The following is a 21,067-nucleotide window of genomic DNA, read 5'->3' as shown; positions in this document are numbered from 1 at the left end:
TTTAGTTTTATTTTTATACTTTTACGTTAGACCCCAAGTAGAGGGTCAGTGTATTCCGAAGTACGGAAGTTATTGTATATAGAGAAAAATAAAGGGTTTTGTATACCCTTCGTCGGTATCCTGTCTACTTACCACAATTAGTGAACATAGCTTTAGTAAGCTCTCTGTTCCGAGTCAGGTCCTTGTATGTTCCCGAAGAAGGTAAGAAGGAACATTGACCCTGATAACGTGAACAAAATTGCTGCAATCTGAAGGCTTCAGTAGTTGATTAATTTCTTAAATCAAAGATTCATGATCAATTATTCAGCATATACTTATTCATGCTTGTTCACGTAATCGTTTGAAACGCCTTATACAAGACTGATTTGTTCGTTAATGGATTTTTGTTATATAGACAGTAATTAACATTTCGTTTTTTGCGTAGTTGAATATTATAAGACTTAGCTTAAATTATAATGCTTCAACATTTCAAAAATGCGAATTTGCAGGGAACGAGTCAAGTCACGCCTGAGTGTTGATAAACAGATTATTGGCAATATTTATCCCTTTGGTATTCTCCATATGTGCTTTATAAGCTTTGAAACCTGGGATGCTTTTTGCAAATTTACGTTTTTTATCCAATATTATTAAAATTATATGCATTTTATAGGTGATATAATGATCGAGAATCATTTAATCTATGCAGGTAGAATTCTATTTACTCGGGTGTGAGAAATTTAAATTTGTAATAACTCATTTTGAAACTTGTAAAAACTTTAAATTTTTTTGTGCTTATTTTGAAAAGTGATTTTAATGTTTTTTTCTATTATGCAAATTAATGGGATTGTGCGACTCAAAATTGATTCGAGTATACATTCGGGCATCGTTTTCAATTGAATAACTGAAGAGGAATCAAATGAAAACATTTCAGTGGAAGCATTTTATAATTCAGAGAAAATACTGTAATAAATGATATATATACTTACAGTGGGCAATAAAGTACACTTTTAACGATTAAAATTCTCCACCATAAAGGAAGGACACAGCGAACCTGAAATTTTAGATGGAGTGTTGAGGATACTGGGATATATAAATGATAAGCATTTCATGGCTCGGAGCATTGCAAACACGAATATTGGTATCTCTGGATCGGTATAAAAACAGATTGAAATGCCGATTTTTCATTCGGGAATTGCGTTTACTCATGATTTTTGGGTTGGATGTCGTGAGTAGTTTGGGTCCCGTTTGGGAGCAGAAACTTATTTCACAGCATTTTCATATTCGTAGCCTACCGGAACTGCAGATAATCGTACTGCGTAGCTATTGCTGGTGTTGATCGAGATCCGATAACTGTTATGAGAATCTGCAGTCGATCCATCCAGGAGGGTCGCACAGCTTGATGATTGTGATGCTAACGGCTTTCGCTTCCCAGTCAGAGAGACAACAGTCATCTTGTCCGTATCGCTATTAGAGGTTGTACAGCCACATCTCGCATCATGAGCCAAGAAACTGGGTATATCGCATAGCCCCCAGCGTCCGCACGTAGAGCGCGATAACGTCTAAAATGCCAGCCAGTTTGTTATAATTGTATTTGATTTGTATTTCAGTGTTAGAGCATTTCATCTGCTGCTTTTGATTATACTTGTGAATCGAAAGACAAGTTTAATTGGTAATCCGCGCAAAATTCTACGACATGATTAGATACTTTATTCCCGGTGTTTGGGACAGTGTTATTTCTTTCATTGGGAAGTACTCTTAATAAAATCTAAACAAGAACCCAGTTTAGCAGTTGTCTGTTCATCATAAATACAGGAACTCAGGTTTATGGGAAAAGCGCTTCATTCCTGTTGACAACATTTCCGTTGCATGTCTTGCATGTATACAACGAAATATAAAAAGGCTCAGAAAACCTTTTGATGTTTCGTTGTGTAAATGCAAAAATTTTTCAGCTTGCGCTTGTAAGCTAAAAGTGCCTGTACTCGCAAGAGATTTTTAATAACTTATCAAAGGCTATGAAGTAAAATGCTCATTGAAACAATCGAAAAGAAAACTACAAAAGTCTTGAGATGAGATTACAATGTAAAGCCTTGAAGAAAGAATTCAAACGCTTCTATTGCAAGAAAATGGAAGTACGCGTTTCGACTTTTATTTCCTTTCTACTTCTATATAAATACTCTACTCGTTTTCATTCTCAAGTATTTTAGACGAAGATAGAGATATTGAATGAGATTGAATCTGAAACGGGTCAGATCAGGCTGCGAATGTTGCTTTTAAGACTACGAAGATTTTGAGCAGAAAGGATATGTCAAGTATTATCGATCATTGCAAAATAAGGAAGCGAATGAAATTCGAAGGCATCTTGGGACGAAAATGAAAAAACTGTTTATATCAGCTGTACGTGGTGTCTCTTTTGATGATCGAAAGGACATTCGGAACTTGGTATGCGGACACGTTATGGTGTTGAATTCCGGTTAGTTTTATTTAAACAAAAGGAAGTTAGCTGAAAACTGCATTCATTATAAGTAATTTACGTTTAGAGCGACTGAAATATATTAGTTTTAGATAAATCAATTTTCAAGGCAAAAATGCTCTTCCTGCGACCCTCTTGATTGTTGATTGCCCTATCACGACCTATCTATTTTCGAAAGATCACGACCTACGGAACTCAAACATTGTAAAATAATTAGCATTTAAGAAAGGCAAATTTTTCCTTGCAAATATCTATGACTTCAATATTAGCAAAAAACGTTTAAAAGAATGCTGACTACAAGACTGAAAATTTTCTTGGAAACCACTCAAATTATACGGGAGGAGTAGGCTTGTTTTAGAAGCGGTATGACCACCTCTTTTATGAAATTGTTTCATGGCATAAAAACAGGCTTTAATTCTAAGTAAAGCTCCTTGGCAGTATTTCTGGATTTCCAGGGGGCCTATGATAGTATCTGTGGGAAAAAACTCCTAAGCAAATTAGGAGAACAAGGAATAGAAGGGAAAATGCTGCACTGCATTGGAAGATTTTAAACTCAGAGATGGAATAAAGCTAGCACTTGACTAGTTGGAAGTTAAGAGATTTAAGTTAAGACTAGTTGAAAAAATATGGAGTCCAAATACAGGCAATCTAAGTTCGGTCTTCAACAAGTTTCAAGTAGCCCCATACTCTTCAACATTTATGTCAATGATCTCATCAAGAGTTTGGGGATATCCAAGTGAGCGTGTTTGCTGATAACCTAATGATATGGATGGAAATCAGTAACTGTCGAAACTGTCAAAGAGTGGCTAATTTCAGAGTGGGTACAGAGCAGGACTGCTTAGCCTAAGATCTCAGCAGAATAGGCATATTGACTAATGTCCAATGCCCTATTTATAAAACATACATATGAATAAGCAGCACTTGCTTGTCTGTCCGGACTTTGATCCTAAGTTACAGTATAGTAGTGATATTCTCCTGCTGTATTGGATGGCCAAGGATCTTATATCCTGAGCACACGGCTGCTTCTCCTCTAATTACTGAAAATATTTAAGATATAAATTGTGAAATGTTTATGTCTTATTTTACTGGTATTCTAAAGACTTGAACGTTTTTGTTGCATTTTTTAAGTGTTGATAATATTTTGATAATGTCAAATTTGAATTCAATGTTTTGTTTTTTGGTGAGCGGCCCAATGTAAATGGATTGATTTTCGAATAAAGGCATAAGAAAGAAAAACAACTTTTACACACATAGGATAATAAATAAAAAGTAATTTTTGGGCTTTTCCCCTTCCACCTTATAGGGCAATCAACAATCAAGAGGGTCGCAGGAAGAGTAAAAGACAGTGGGAGCCTATGGATCAAAGCCTTGAAGACAGCTTTGGAAGACAAAGCATCTGTGTCCGGTTGATGAGCAGCTAGAAAGACGGTACACTACAAGACAATCAAAGCAAATATTCTTAAGAGATGGCCAGTATGATAAGAACTTCTCCAGCAGTTGATGGGTGGAACCACTGATGGAGAGTAAGGCAAATGGATAAAGAGAGAAAGAAAGTGAGAGAAAATTTCATTCTTTGAATAAAATATTAAATATTATTTTGTATACTGAAGAAATATGTTTTACTCTCTGAAAATTTCGGTTTTATTTGTTATGCCAAAGCATTCGAGGACTATCTACATAAGGGGAGAGATGCCTTCATGGAAAGGGATACTAGCTTGTATACAAGTTATACATGAGAAAAGCCCCGAAAACGCCCATGCAGGCTGCCCGTTTTCCACGATTTAAAGCAATGACCGAGCTACCAGTGTTCAACCGCACTACCGCTCGGCCCCTGGTGAGCTCTATTTTTCGAAAGAGGATAGAAACTGAGAACTATAAGTTAGTAAAGGCTGTAGTTTTTTTTCAAAAAATTTTGATTACGGCCCCAAACATTCTGGCTAGTCGATAAATTTTTACTGTAGATATAATATTTTTTTTTTCGGAATGTTAGTAAAGCTACAAAATTTTCGGAGTTTGGTAAGTCGTTTTACTCCCAAGTATTAATAATGAAATTTTTATTCCTTATTCTACGTTCAGGAAAAATCCGAATCCCCAATTTTTTACAATATTTCCTATTTAAAGGGCTATTACAGAAAAGCACAAGATCTAGTCCACTAAATCCAGTTGGTGATGAATTATGGCCCACCTCATTTTTGTTCAGACGCCACTGTATTTGAGATTTTTGAGAAAGCCTAAAACTTGAAGAAACAACTGTGCTCTCGCTCCACAACATTTCAGTAACACATACGAGGGAATGTGATAATCCCTTGTAAATTTACTTTGCAGGCTAAATAAAAGGTATTTTTTATTCGATCATTTGCAGGCAGACCATTCGAAGTTTAACCTGAACCGTCTGCCTGCAAATTTGAGAACCGATCTGATTGAGCTTCGTGGTTACCTGCATGGTTATCATATCAATTACAGATATGTGATAAAACTTAAAAAAATTAACTTACAAATTAATTTTTTTTATTCTTGAAAATATTTCCTTTCTCCTGAAAACCTGAAATTTGAGAAATGATAATTTCCAAAATTGGCCACAGTTAATGACTATTTAGGAACTACGAAACCAAACAGTGACTAAACTATTATATATACCTGTCAACTTCATTACTAAAAAAGGTGATTGGTCTTATCTAACTTACTTTAAATTACTGGCTGCATTGTAGTTTAGTGGATGTATCGTAAAATTTTGATTTGGCCGAATAGAAATCAGTTTTCAATCTTCATCTTTTTTCGTAATAAGAACCAAATACTTAAATTTATTGCCTTAAAAACACAAGTGTTTTTGTTCATGTGCTTTAAAATCTGTGTAAATGGCATAAGTTACTTCTCTTTTGCTGTTATAGATTTTTATATGGAATAAGACTATACAAATAATAGCTATCTGAGAAGCAATGCAGAGGGCGGTTAATGAATGTCTGGTTGGAAGTACAAGTAAAAGGTAAAAACTGACATTTATTCGAATAAAATTTACTACAATACAAAGAATGTAAATTTTTAGGAATGAATTTAATTAATTTTAAACACAATTTTAAGGTAATCAAAGCAACCTGTTTGAGTAAGTACACTTTAATATAAACTAAAATTTGGACTTGTTGCTAAAAATAACTAATTACGAGTGAAGGAATTGAAATGCAGTGAATTTGAAGATTTTAATCTCGAGCATAGATCTGCCTAAATAACACAGCAGTATGAAAATTTTAAATATTTTCATCTTATGCGTATTAATGCATAGCTAAGCGCTATTAATAAAAGTCTTTTCTACAACATTACAAAGGAAGTTTCCGAGTGTTGATGGCGATAAAAATTTTTGACGCTGATTAATCTGTTGATAATTTCCCGTCTACAAGCTTTCTTATAAGATTAAATTTCTATTGGTCTTCTGGATTCTTTGCAAAATCATTCAAGCGTGAGACAAATTCTTTCGGAATGAAAGGCAGGGTGACCTTTTTCAATATCGCTGATTAGAATTCATCTTTTTTTAATGAGTTTGGAAAGGAAATTCGAAGAATGAAGTATTATTTGATTTTGAAATACAAAAACAAATTACTACTATAACTTCCTGTAGAAATATTCATTTTAATGCTTAACATGTAACATGTTTACAACTTGTTGTTGCAGGGACACTAGATCTACAGCCTTTATAACTATACGGTATTTTATGAAAAATGGTTCTGAATATCTATAAATTTTATATAAAATATATTCGAATTTATTTATTATTAAGAACTGAAAACAAGGCATATTTTTCCGGAACAGAAATAAGAGATTTTATTAATAGTGTGTTTATTTTACAATCAAAGTGTTTGAAACAAAAGATAATCGAAAGAATACTAAAATACATCATGGAATGAATGCACATGAAGGTGATGTAATTCACAGTGCCGCTGGGATTTGGTTGGTAGAGCCTACTCTCTCCATATCTTAATTAGCAAAAACTGATTACGCTAATTGATTCAGATTCGAATATCAGATGAGGTTTGGGTACTTGTGACTGTAGTGTCTTTCGAGGAATGGAAGTATTTCAGATCCATTGAATGAAAATCATTTCAGAAGACTGTTTACAAGAAAATGACAACTGAGAACTGGATTCAAAATCGCAATGAATAATCAAAAATAAAGTTATTAGAGAGGTTATTTCTAATCTTCAAAGGGAAATTACGAAAACCTAGTAGTTGGTTTTAGTAATGCAGGAATAGCGTGTCAGTCTGCAAATGAGCAGTTACAAGTCTAAGTCCTAGTTAAAGACCAGACTTTAAATCGCTAATTTGAAAGCATTACTGTACTAGATTGAAAATAAGACAGTCTGTTGTTTAAGGCAGTTTTGAGTTCGAATACTAAATACTTAGCCGATGGATTAAGAATTTATTCACTGATCTTAAAGGGAATGCATCGAACATTTTATTGCAGCTCTAAATTTAACAAATGCATGATAGTAATCTCCGCTGCTTGCGGGATTTAGTTTAGTATAAATTGTATATTACATTTAAAGTAATTTAACGCTTAAAATTCATAAAGCATTGACTGAAACCAATTAAACTGGGCGAAGAAATTTGATCAGAAATAAACAAGCCGCCTGTCTAAAGTAACTAACAGAGCTCAGAAAGCTTTATAACAATCGCTCTTAATCATAACGTTCTGCTTTGTAGCCAAAGGTCAGCTTTGCTGCCAAAGCTCTGTGTCTAAATATCAAGAACTCTTTTTCTTACATTCACTTAGTTAATTTGCATTCCTAGTGAGAACTGAAGCATAAGTATAAATAAAATAATACGGCAATGAGTTCATTAACGTAAAACTTACAATATACGAACATGTACTAAATTTATTTTTAAATTTATGTAAGGTGAAGATCTTAAATTTTAGATATTTTTATATTACATAAAATATTAATAAAATAAAATCAGCATCAATTTTATATTCAAAAATAATACCCTTTATTTTTTACATTAATCATTTTAATTGAATTTCATTTTAGTTTTTAATTTAATAATTCTACTAACTTGAATGTATAAAAATTTTAAACAGTTTAACTTCAAATCTTTCTTTTAAGCGTAATATTGAAAACAAGATTTTTTTAAAAACTGTATAATATCTTTGCTAATTATAATAAAAGAGGTTTTATCTCGAATCATTTCATGTTGTGTCAATAAGCTTTGATCTTTAAGAATGTTGTTACTCATGTTTTTACCTTCTAAATCCGGGATTTCCTTTTCTCGAATTCCCATCTGTTGTGTTTTATTGTTTATTCCTGGGAAATAAAATATTAATTTCCAAATATTTTCCAAACACAGGAAAAAGGATTTTTTCTTTAATGCAAATGCAATAACTGCTGGTAAATGAGAAAGGTATAATTATCGCAGTTCATAGCTGTGCGTATTAGCAAATAATTATCTGTTTCTATAGTGTGGCATAAAAGTGATCAATTACAATTCGATATTGTTAATCTGTTAGTGATTTAATTAGCTCTAATTCGAAGAGTACTAGATACCAGCTTGATTAGGCGAAAAACTGCTAATAATATTACATTCTCCAGAGGAAAGACGGAAAAGTCGCTATTATATTTTGGCAGTAAAAAGATTAATTAATTGAATAATATATTGACTGGCTGCTACAGTTTAGTTTAATTTAACTAATATATAAGTAGGATGAAATTTTAGTCTTAATTGTAATTAAGTTCTTAAAATTTTCAGCGTGATTTAGTTATTTCTTCTCTTTATTCTAAAAATAGGGAAATGCTTACGATAATTTTTTTGGAAGTGCATCATTACGAAATTAACAGCTATCATATGATTATTATACTCAAATAGCGCACGTGTTTATACTTAACGGCATCTGTAAACCGAAGTCTTTTTCAATAATACTAAAATCCAGACTTTTAAGCCAGAAACAATGAAGTATACTATATCCTTCTATTTAGAAATAAAGTAACTTCACTATTTTCAGTCTAACACAAGTTATATAATCTCTGTCACCTACCTTTGGCTAGCTAGTTAATTACCCAGCTAGTTACCTACCTTTGCCCAGCTAGTTAAATTAATCAGTCGCCGCTCTTTATCACCAGTTGTAATGCTGTAACTATGTGAAACGTGCACTTGATATTGTTCAACAACAGAGATTATGCAATGTTAGCAGCAAATTTAAAGTACTGTGATGCACTTAGATTAGTTTTGAGTAAAAATTAGTAGTGATTGGGGTATGAGACTTGAATTCATTTTTATTTATTACAGACTTATTTGTATTGTAAACAATAGTAAATTATAGAAAAATAAAATACCTCTAAGTAAATATGTTATGTTGCAAACGTTAAAAACAAATAGCGATTTTTTAAAAAATTTAAAATGAACGATTAATTTTTAATAAATCTAAAATAAATATTAAATACAATGAAAATGGAATCAAATCATGCATTCAAGAGGAACTAGGAACCAGGCCCGCGCCAAGCCTAATCGGCGCCGTCGTGCAAATGTCTAGCGAGCGCCTTTATGTAGTGACGATATTTAAAAAAAATAATTAATTAAAAAACCAAAAACCAAAAATAAAAAATAAAGTTTAACTTTTGTCTAAATCTGAAAACATTTTGTGCTTTGTTAAAACCCACACTTTAACATATTTATTGAACATTTATAACATTTATGTTATTAAAAGCCGCTCAACCGGTTAGCTTTGCTGACTGCAGGGCCGAAGGGCTCGGTTTCGAATCCGGGAGAAGACATGGATGTTTGTAAATGTATAATGTCCGTGCGGCATGGGGGCACTCTAAATATGCGAGGTGAAAGTCCTCTCGAAAGGTTGGTGGTAGAAGAAGAGTAGTGGGAGACGTTCGGAAGAGTAGTGAGGGCGTTCTCCAACAAAATTGGGGGCGAAACTGAGCTAAATCAAGGTAAGGTGATGAAGGATGTTGCCAACGGCTTTCGTAGCTTGCGCTCCTTGCCACGAGGAATTTCGTGGGTTTTGGCTGACTATAGGTCAGACAAGTAAGCATTAATCAACAGCAACATGTTGTAAAAAACTCACACTGCAAAAGTGAAGCGAAATAATATACTAAATCCACTGGATACCAAATATAGTGCTGAACACTATTTATTACCTTAAAATTAAAAACAAGTTAATTTACATAGCTAATAAGTTTGTGCTGAATAAATTGTTGTTCGTAGCGTAGTTTACGACAAGTGATTACAACACGGCACGAAAGATGTTCTAGGGCTGATATCTAGGAATATATCCAAAATTCTTTTCTGCACACCGCTATGTTGTTGACAACGATATAGCTTAGAGTTTCAACCGGCAATGCTATATTTCCTCCAAAAGTTTGCAAAACTGCAGTTCATGCATAAGATCTATACTATGTATATTGCTTTGATTTTTGTCAATTAATGCTTTTGCAGTTTTTGACACAAGTTGAGCCGATCTTGTAAATATATGTGAACGAAAATACGCGATGCCGATGTGTATGCAAGGGTACAAAGGGGAGCCGTAGACGCGTTCGACAAATTGCTTAGTCCTTATTTTTGTGTCTACTGTTGCAATCGTAGTAATCTGTGCAACATTTATCTTTTCTGTGACTTTTTTTTGGTGATTGCTTGATGTCATATTTATTTCTACATAAAAAAGGTAAGAGCAGTTATATATTATGTTAAACTTGGGTTAGCTTTTTAATTCAGAAAAGCGACGATTTGAGCATAATTACTCGAATTTTTTTTTTTACATGAAGCATTTGAAATCTACAATTTTATTAAACTAAAAATTATTATCTTTCGAGAAGAAAGGATTGACATACTTACGGAGTACCACTGAATTTAAAATATACTTATTTGAGATTTGAAGTGAAATAAAAATATACAAAGTATTCTGAAATTAAAAATAGCCCATTTTCCGATTTTTAGCTATACGAGAAACCGAAGGATGATTCTTAGTTATTTCATTACGTCTTTAATACATACTTTAAATTTGATTTATTTACTTTAATAAACAAACGAGTACCACCACCTCCTTGAATTATTTGGTATTGATCTAATAGTTCGTATATTTTCCAAGCAATGGTTTAAGAGATACTCACTTTTTCAGAAGGTAAAATATTTCAAACAGTGACTTTATGAGTGTTTTCAAGAAGCGTTTTACAATAGCAATAGTTTTTATAATAGTTATTTTCTACTTTTATGTTTACTTCCACTTTTTTTGTTTTCATATTTCCTCAGATGTTGGGAAAAAAACCAGAAAATAACTGTCTGAGTATTAGAATGTAATGAAGAACAAGAAGGTGAGAGGTAGACTTAATAAACCAGAACTTTAAAAATGCTCAGTTTTTCCAAAACCCAAAGAATACCCAACCTGACGCTACTCGTACTAGTTGTACATTAACGTCTCAGCTACCATTGAAATTACCAAAAGAACATAATAATCAGAAAGAGTTAAAAAGTGTCTTCACCTGGGAATTACCTTTAACTTCAATGCCAGCCTGTCGAAAGAAACAGAGGAAATACTATTGAAATCTAAATTTCTGCAGTAAATACGCATTTGACCGTGTCTGATGATTCCGGATTATGCCGAAGCCCCTTATTGTCAGCCCAAATTCAAGCCTTAATAGAAAATTGTTCTCGATATTACCAAAACTTGGTTTCGAGTTTCAGTTTCCCAAAAGATAAAAATAGACGTAATACTTTTTAGATGTACTTCTGTTGAATCTGGCCAAACAACGAAAGAGTTATCCGATTTCTTAGAACGATTAGGAAAAAGTAAACCTGTTAATTCGGAATTTCAAATTTCATTAAAAAAGAGACTAAGGATTGGTGCGATGTTATTGAAAGAATTATCTATGCCACTCAGTTTTTAGCGAAATAAAATTTAGCCTTCCGTGGTTCCAGTAACAAATTATTCGAAAGATATAATAAATTTCTAAAGTGTATAGAAATGATCAGAAAATTTGAACTATCAATGTCTGTATATATCAATAAAATTCAAAATAAAACAATTAACTTATTAGAGGATAATAAGAAAGCAAATTATTTTAAATATAAATAAATATAATATAAAGCAAATTATTTTAAATAAAGTCAAACAGGCAAAGAAATTTTCTATTTTACTTGATTGTACCCCTAATGCTAGCCATCAAGAGCAGATATCAATTTGTATGTGGTATCTTAATTTAGAAAATACAGACATGTGTATTGAAGAAAGGTTTTTAGTATTTTGTATTACAAGAGATACGACCGGTGGAGGACGAACTACATTCTTATTAAAAATCTTAGAGGAAAATGGTTTAGATATTAGTAATTTACTCGGCCAAAAATACGACAATGGTTCAAATATGAGAGGTAAACAGTTTTCGAGTAATTTTGCTTAAATCGTTGCTTTTCCGAATTAAAAAGTTAAACTAAGTTTAACATAATATGTAACTGCACTTATCCTTTTTTATGTAGATAAACAATAACAACGAGTAATCACAAAAAAGATAAATGTTGCACAAATTACTACTATTGCAACAGTAGTTACAAAAGAAGGATTAAGCAATTTGTCGAATGCGTTTTCCCTTACATACGCATCGGCATCAAGTATTTCAACGTTCAAGTAAGACAGAAGAGAACACTAAAGACGAAATCCTATTCTGGTTATACCTTTTGGTCAAATAAGACAGTGTGCTAGGAGGAATGCCTTAACACAGTTAAATTCCCCAACGCCTAGAGGAGATCCAAGAAGCCGCAAACCTATCGGTCGAGCCGACGAGCTAAGACTGTACGCCATGGAGCAGGCTTCCGTCCTAGAAATCCATGCGGAATGATGCCTGTTCGGTGTTGAAGAATCTCAGGGTAGGGCCAAAAAACGTAAATTTATTTGTTGTCACTGAAGAGTTTCATGGACAGGGTAGGTTATTGTTGCTTAGTCACCTAGCCTAGGAATGCTACGATTATTCGTGTGTAGGGATTACTTTAGATAATAATATGCCTTCGTGTTTGAATCACTAAATGAGTTCATACTCATAGTAAAAGTAGAAGTGGAGAGTCAAAGTTCTAGGAAAATACCATCGTGCCTTTGCGGATATTTCCGTGGAATTATTCCTGAGAATAATGTACAATGATCAGACGTTACTAAACCGTTGTGCTATTATGCATAGGTATCACATAACGTGGTTACTGCACATAGATTATACACATTATCAGTGGCCTTTCCATGGGAATACATGTCACAGTTATTAACAAATTAATATGGATAGCCTCAGTAATACTTTAGATTATAACAGATAGTAGAAGACTTACACTGAATATCTAAGTACAGATATGTTTGAACATAGTTGCATAGTGTGAGAGCAGTATATAGTGTAACTATACACACATTCGGTATATATAGTATAAGACAGTACATAAGAAGACTTAAACGAAGTATCTAAATACTGACTTCCTATAACATAACACGGTTACTGTACATATATTGCATGCATTATCAATGGCCTTTCCATGGGGATACCTGTCACAGTTATTAACAAATAAAAATGAGTAGCCTCAGTAATACTTTAGGTTATAACAGAAAACAGAAGACTTAAGCTAAAGTATGAACTCAATCTAAATACAGACATGTTTGAACTTAATTGTATAGTATATGAACAATATATAGTATAAAAATATACACATTCTATATCCCTAATATAAAAACAGTACATAAGCAGAATATAAGTACTCATCGTTGTATGTAATCAACATTACCAATACTACTAAACAAGGTATAAAGAAAAAAAAATTACAAAAATACAATAATAATTTTACAATAGTAAGTTACAACGATTGCAGGATGAAAAACTGAATGAAATATTCAGAATATACGCTCATGCACGTGTATATTAACAGTAGCGTGTACTGCAGTACTGAAATACATTGATTAATTTACTGAATGCACCTTTATGCCTCATTAAGTGCAATGCCCACTCTTTCCAGTATGATTCTGAGGGCTTGGACAAGTGGTATCTCTTTGTAAACTCGCAGGAGAATGCGTAGTGGTCAGGATTGCCTTGCCGTCCACACTCGCATGCATCGCTTTCAGCGATTAAAAAACGGTGCAGATAACGTCGGGAATGGGCCATGGCCAGTGAGAAAGGTAGTTAGCGCTGGCGAAAACGAAGATACATCTGTGGAAACGTGCGGTAGGAAACGAAGAGTACGTCTTCCGGTGGTTGATTCATTCCATCTGGTTTGCCAATTGGAAATTAGCTGTGCATATGGTGTTCTCTTGAGATAGGAATTCGGGAACAATCGAGGATGTTCTGGTAGGTAAAGCTGAGTCGACAGAAACGAACTACGACTGAGTCTACAGAAATACTCAGAAACTCACAATTCACGTCCCCATTTTGGAGGGATGGTAAAAACATCTTCCATCAACAAGGGCCTCAACCCCGGACAGCAGAAGAACGAAGTCACTTAAATACTGTCAGAAAGACAGGGCCACCAATCCGGCCTGCTAACACTACGTCATGCTATATAGGTCTCGGCTTTAGGCGACCCCAGTGAAAGACCAAGGAAGGAAATGAATATGCAGTTTTGAGGCTCCAGGCGCCCACTGGAAACTTCAAGCAGTTTAAAGGCTAGCTGAATTCACTAACTCCATTAATGGGGCTGCTTCGACACGGGCAACCATGAATATCTGACTATATAACTCCACCAGGCAGGCAGCGAGACGAACTGCATGCTTTAATGATTAAACGGTGCCTTTTTCACTCGGCGCCGCCGTGCGCCGCACGACCTTGCACCCTATTGTCGGCGAGGGCCTGTGAAGTAAAGTGAAGTAGTTATCTGTCGCAGTAAGAAACGGGTTGTACTTTCTTTAGATAATCAGATTGATACAATTGTTAGAAAATTACTAAAATTCCTTTTTGATGTACGAAAAGTAAAAATCATCTCAAAACATCATATTACCACATCATGCCTCTATGCTTCTGCCATCGTAAGTTTCAGAAATATCCTATTTTGCAATTTTAAAGCATGAATGATTAGCTTTTCAGCCATTTCTTCTAGCAGAGTTTGTCTAATTTTTCATATTTATAAATAATAAACCATATGTAAAAAATGCACCAAAAGCAGAAAGGATATAATCTCGTTTGAAATATATCATATCACAAGCCGACATTACTATCACTTCTTTCTCAATCATCATTTTTAAAATATTCACCATTTTTACATCCACCACAGATCTGCTCAGTTCATTTTGGCAGATAAGCTCTAAGAAATTTCGGAGTCTTTTCATTTTTAAAGAAATAGTTGAAGCCACAAGAATAAGAGATATGAGTCCCGAAGAAGAAAGTACTAAAATGTATATGATTTCTAAGCAATAAACGAAAGGAAGTTTTTTCTGCAATAAAAGTAGTGAGGCAAATGAGTTAAACATTTGCAGAAGGAGTATTACTACTGTTAAGAAGGCTGGTGCTGATAATACGTCATTCAAATTCCTCACACTTTCGACTATTTTGGAGTACAACTGTATGCAGGAAATAGGTAAAGAACCATTTGAAGAGATTAGCTTTCTCAGATTTTCCTCATAACCGGAAAATAAATCAGCGGCATTGTAATAAATAGCACATAGGATGAGTGCTACAAAGCACTGAAAAGCCACACCCTGAAGAATAAAAAGGCCTACGCAAACGCTTCTCAAGATATATCCACCCAAGTTGAATTCCACATAGTAACCTAATGTCCAAATTCTCTCGTAATCATTTCTAGTGAAGTGCATTGATGATACAAAGACTATTACATACAATACTTGCACTGACCAAAAAAGGACTAATATCCAGTTTAAAACAGATGATTTGCCGAAATTTAGCAAAGTATAATAGACATAAGAGTTCATCTTTGTTACTGCTTTCCTTATCAAAGATCTGCGCTTGTATAACGCAAACCACAAAATATTTGACAACATACAAGCAGTGCCACTTGTTATTAAAACCTTCAGATGCATTGTGTTATATAAAGCACCGCGTATTTCCATAGGCAGAACATATACCACAGAAGCTGTAATAATTAGACGATACCAATGAGAAACAGGTTTAAAAAATGCATTTTTTGACTGCTCAGCACGCAATGATGGAAAAATATGAATTCCTAAGCCCGACAATACTTTCCATAAATAACCATACCCATAAATGTGCGTATACATGACACTATTTACTGTCAATCGATAATTCTTACTTTGTCTGAATTTTCATGACTTGATTTACCGATGGTCTTGGAATTCAAAGTCTTGAGTAAGTCATGGGAGATTTCTGAGCTTCCGATATCGTTAAGATACAGTTTTCCGGCAAATTTAAATGTGTCGAGAAACTTAAGGTGTCGCATGGAAACAGATCAATGTTACATTTCAAGAAGGAAAATTCCGCTTAACCTTTTTTGAACATAAAATGAAAGGAGAGAGAAGAGAAAAGTTCAGGTACGGGAGCTATTATATAGCGTTATTAAACACTTTTTTTATTAAAGGAGGTTCTATTTATTGTCTAGTTTGGCTGACAAACCGAAAAGCTTGTCATAAAAATCAATGGAGAGCTCTTTGGTTATTAACGTCAGTAAATATCAATAAGGCTGAAAGTTATCTTCTAGAATAGTCGTTAGCTTTACATTGTGATTATTGCTTACCTTCTTATTGTTAAAAATGCTGCAATCAATCATAATCTTGCCGACGATAAAGAAAGATTTTAACGTTCACACACAGCGCTATTTTGCTAGGTTCGTGTTCAATAAGAGATCTCTTTATCTTTCGGTGGAGTTAAATTATGGATTTTCTATTTCATTACTTCCCTGCTAAGGCTACTAATGTCAGAAATCATTAATCTTCCTTATGTGCACTAAAGTAAAATTTTAAAGAAAACGAAGACAGAAAAGAAATCGAACGTCTTTTTCCTTTCTCATTTAACCGATGAGAAAGGCATCAATAAAGGAAGATTACTTATAGAATTCTACGTATACTGGTACAAAGTTTGGAATATTCTATTATCAGATAGTTATTCAATAACAGGGCCAGATCCCTTAATTATTACAGTACAGGCCAAACATTAGGATGATAGGAGCCGTATAATAATGTTTATCAGACAGTTATTCAGTAACATGACAGATGCCTTTATTATAGTATATGGGTGGCCAAGTTTTATGATGATAGGAGCCGCATAATAGTATTCATGAAAGCTCAAGAATCGCAAATGGATATTCCACGAGTCGCTAATCCATATTTATAGCCTTAAAAAGTAATAATAACACACAGTCTTTGAACAGAAAGCAACTTTTGAAATAACGAGAATTTTTCGCTTTTTACCTTATAAGGTGTTTCTCCCACTTTCCCAGCGTCCTTCGTGGTGTAGTGGTTCTGCACGCTGGTCCGGTATCCCAGAGGTCCGTGGTTCGATTCCCGGCGAAGGCGGTTGCATGTTTTTCATCTTTTCTGCTTCCAATTAACCTAATGACTCTACAACGTAACTACTATTATTACATATAAATATAAGTAAATAAATTTTATTTTTTGTTGTTATGTGTTCAGAATGATATGGAAAAGAAAATATAAATTTGAAACTACTGTACAATGCAATAGGGCGTTCTTTCGGGGACAAAAACTAAGCTTCTTTTTCCTTTATCCTTTTCTGTTTATAACAGTTGTCGGATTTTGTTAGAAGAAATTTGAAATGACAAGTAATCCAACACATGAAAAAATAATAACATATTATTGCGTGCTACGGGCTCGTAATGGATTGAATGCACACAGAATCGATGATAGTTTGATAAAATTTATTTTCACAAAAGAAACACTCTGCTGTTCTAGAACTTTCCACAAAAATACTTGTTGAACTCTTCTCAGGATGACAGATCAAAATCAGTAGTTACTGCTATAAACTATTAAAAACATTAAATAAAATTGAACGCAAAGCTTCTGTAAAGAGTGAAGCTCACACGAAGATCCAACCCTAAATAAAAACTGAGAATCGATGCTTTCTCCAGCCTTACATAGTAGTTTTCCGCTGGCAGCCGGGAAATTTTCAGTACTTTCCTTTTTTCGAAATTACCGAAAGGCATATACAGTTACAGTTATGTAAGGTCTGCATCCAGTTACAGTTAAACATAGCAGTCAATTACAGTTGTAGAAGGATCAGAACAAAATATCGCCAAGTTTGGCAACTTTTGATTAATTATCGCCATATTTGACGACACAGATTAGTCACCAAAACCATCTCCAGCTTAGCCGTATGCCGCCAATTTAGCGAGATAGCGATTTACCTCAATTTAAATAGACTTGCCCCTGTAATCTTATTTTTCCTGTACAGCTCCATTTTTGGAGGCATTTTATGATACATTACACAAGAGATACTATAATTTTACATGCAATTTCCCCACAATATACAAAATTTGTCACAATATGAAAATTTTAGAATTTTACAAGTCGGAGCAAATTTTTTTCTTGAAATTGTAGCATCAAAATCAAAAACAAGCAAAATATTTAAAAAATCTAATAATAATTATTTCCAATTTAAGTATAAGTAATGATATTCAATTTTTTTTTTGGAAAGAGTCCAATAAACAAAATATGGAAACAGATGAAATCCACTATAAGAAAAAAATCAATAAATCAAAATTTGATCCAAAAAAATATAAAATAAAAAATCCAAATGAACAAATCTATAACATTCCATATGTATATACGTCTGGCAGACATGAATTACTGATGCGCATCATTATAATTTGAAATGTCGCATTGTTAAAATAAATTAAAACTATGAGCTTCTTCAAAAGTGTTTTAAGGCACCTATCTTATTCGATTATGTCTAATATTTTATGATCATATTACGAGAGGTGAACATCGAAAGATAACGCTTTATGTTAATTTAAAAAACTGCAGTGTGTTGCTTCAGTCAGTCGCTCATTCTTAAGTTATTTCGTATTATGCCTTATGCAGGAATTTTAGGAATATTTGCACACTTCATCTTTCGTTTGTTTTTACGAATGTCGGCATGGTTACGGCAAAGCACACAAGAGCTATCTGTCTAAAGGGAAGGGTGCCTTCGTGGAGGACTTTTTAAGGAAACGTGGCTCCTATATACGTTACATATGGGAAAAACCACGAAAACTCTCATTCATCAGTCAGCCCATTTGCCTGCATTGGAACCCCGGGACGAACTACTAGTGTTCAGCGATTTCACCGCTCGGCCGCCGATTCGCTCTTTTTATGGAAAGTGCCTTTAATATAACTTTCTAATGTTTATTTTCTCCATTTTTACCTTCTCAACACTTCTTCGCTCATGTTATTAAGTTTTTCATTGTTGATTTTTTACATTACAGTTTGACTAACAATTTTTTGTTTGTTATTAATAAACTGTATTTTGGATATTTATTTTGATTAAATATTATAACAACAATTTTCAATGGCGAAGTTCAGATCAGTTGTCCTTCTGTATACGTGAAAAATACAGTCACACGTTTCTTCACTCATTGATATCTTTCTTAAAATTTTACTTTAGAAAGAAAGTATATGAGTTTATGAGTTTTTGATAACTCGAGAAATAACTCATCAGCTTCGCTGTCAGTGGTAAACATTATAAAAATTAGGCTACTTATATTTTAGCTTTCAGGAATGTTTTCGTTCGCTAAAGTAAATCTACAATAAATAATATATTACGGTAATAATCTTCTGAATTGCAATATAAGTATAATTTTTTAGAAGTTTGGCTAAGCAAAAACATGAAAGTAAACCGTAACACTTCAGCAAACAAAGAAAACATTGTTTGACTCCACAGTTTTCTCTCGCATATAATTTCCTACTGAGTTATCACCTAGAGTACGTAACAATTTAGATACATTGCTGAGCACGGACAATCCACAATAATCATCATGGAAAGCAAAAGGCACTCAACTGTGACAGAAACTGGCGGTAGACCTACTTTCCTCGCCATACCTCACACTTCAGGCACTAAAAAACTTCCCTCTCATTGAGACTGTTTACTCGTGAGCACATTAAGTGTGGAAGTGACATACATGATTTTCAAGCAATCCAGTGACGCATATCGAAGTGTTAACTGTTTTAATTCGATTAAAAGTGAATATGGGAAAAATGATTAATGGCAGCATTAAGAATTATGTTTTACTAATTTTCTTTACGCGTGACGTTACTTTTTTGTATAATTAAAAAATAGCTTGTTAAAGTAACTAGTAATATTAAAATAATATACAATAATAGTAAAATATTACTTCTTGTTTGATGCCTGAAAGGTCAGTAAGCTGATCCTGATGTTCAAATTTGAACTAATTTTAATAAAGAGCATAGGTTTATTTTTTGATAGTGAAGATAATTAATAAGCAGTTTAGAAAGTCTTAATATTTTAAAAATCGTACCATAAAGTCATATATAAGCTTTTAAAATAGCAGTGTCCAGCGGAAGGGGGAAACTTTCTATGATACTATTTTATCATACATTCACGTAACGAGGAAGCTTTCGCTTTTACGTACAATTAAGATTCATCTATACGTATTTTCATAATTGTATTTCAAAATTGTATAGTTTTTGCTAGCACTTGCAAGAAATATCTTCCACAAGTGGCGTGGCTTGTGAAAAAAATACCTTTTTTTGGGCATTACTAAATTTTAAAAATACCTGAACGTAATTTAATATTTAAACAATTTTTTAACTATTTATATCTACGCCTATATGAAAGCCGCCTGTATATGCAACTCTAATTTTGCCCTGGAGTTACTTGTTCTTATGTACGTCTTTTCGAAAGAGAACCATTTCAAAGGCAGGTGACAATGCAGATGCATGAAATAATTTTTGAAAAGAAGTCAGTCTGGAAGATTTTTAACACTGAATATAAATCAGGCTACTTATGCAACACTAGAATCTCATTTCTAGTGTTGCACAGAAGACAACTGCAAGAAAATCGTAGCATAAATAACCAGGTTCATGTTGCAGGATGAAAAATTTGCTTTAATTGTGACCGATTGTAAAGGTGTGTATACATTTGTATATCTATAACATGAAATGAATCAAAAGTACCATTTGTGGAAAGCAACAAATTGTATTTTGGTTGCGCTAAAGGTTACAGTCAAATCTAAGGGTATATGATAGATTAAAAGTGCAAAGCAAGTTGTTATTATGGATCAAATGAGAGTAATTTTCTTATGTTTATAAGGATAAGTTATAGATGAAAAATGCAAAATAAATTGTAATTCTGAACCAATATAATACAATAGACAATACGTATGCTTTCCTAAATATGAAACAGTAAATAAATAAATAAATTTATATAAAATAATAATTAAAACTGGCATAAAAATCAGTGTAAAAAAGGAGAGTAATTATTCTTTTTTTTATTTTTATTTTTATTAGACAAACATGCCTATTAATGTTTTCCAAGTTCATTCTTGTATTGATCTATAACAATTATGTATGTATTTTTAATGTATGTATACAATATAAATACTAATTTTAAATAGTTCTTAAAAGCGGCTTAATATTTTAAAATTAAAACATTCTTGTTTCACCGTTATTCTTGTCTTTGAGGTGCCAGTAATATAAAAGAGAGAACCTTGGCTTACTTCTCAATCATATTCTTATAAACAGCAGAAAAATGTG

At 33.3% G+C, this 21,067-nt stretch overlaps 1 long non-coding RNA gene across 2 annotated transcripts in view; it reads left to right on the top strand.

Annotated features, from left to right (window-relative positions):
- Positions 1–21,067, top strand: part of LOC146996810 (uncharacterized) — a 149,276-nt gene that overhangs the window by 17,522 nt on the left and 110,687 nt on the right. For both annotated transcript variants that reach the window (XR_015041474.1, XR_015041475.1), the window contains exon 2: positions 3,753–4,002. This is a non-coding gene — a long non-coding RNA (uncharacterized LOC146996810). The remainder of the gene's footprint in view (positions 1–3,752; positions 4,003–21,067) is intronic.

This window comes from Stegodyphus dumicola, chromosome 6 (genome assembly GCF_044657685.1).
Source record: "Stegodyphus dumicola isolate Sdum_Otavi_A_Nest chromosome 6, ASM4465768v1".
NCBI classification, from domain to species: domain Eukaryota; kingdom Metazoa; phylum Arthropoda; class Arachnida; order Araneae; family Eresidae; genus Stegodyphus; species Stegodyphus dumicola.
Note: the sequence above shows the minus strand (reverse complement) of the source record. Positions and strands in the feature narration are given on the sequence as shown.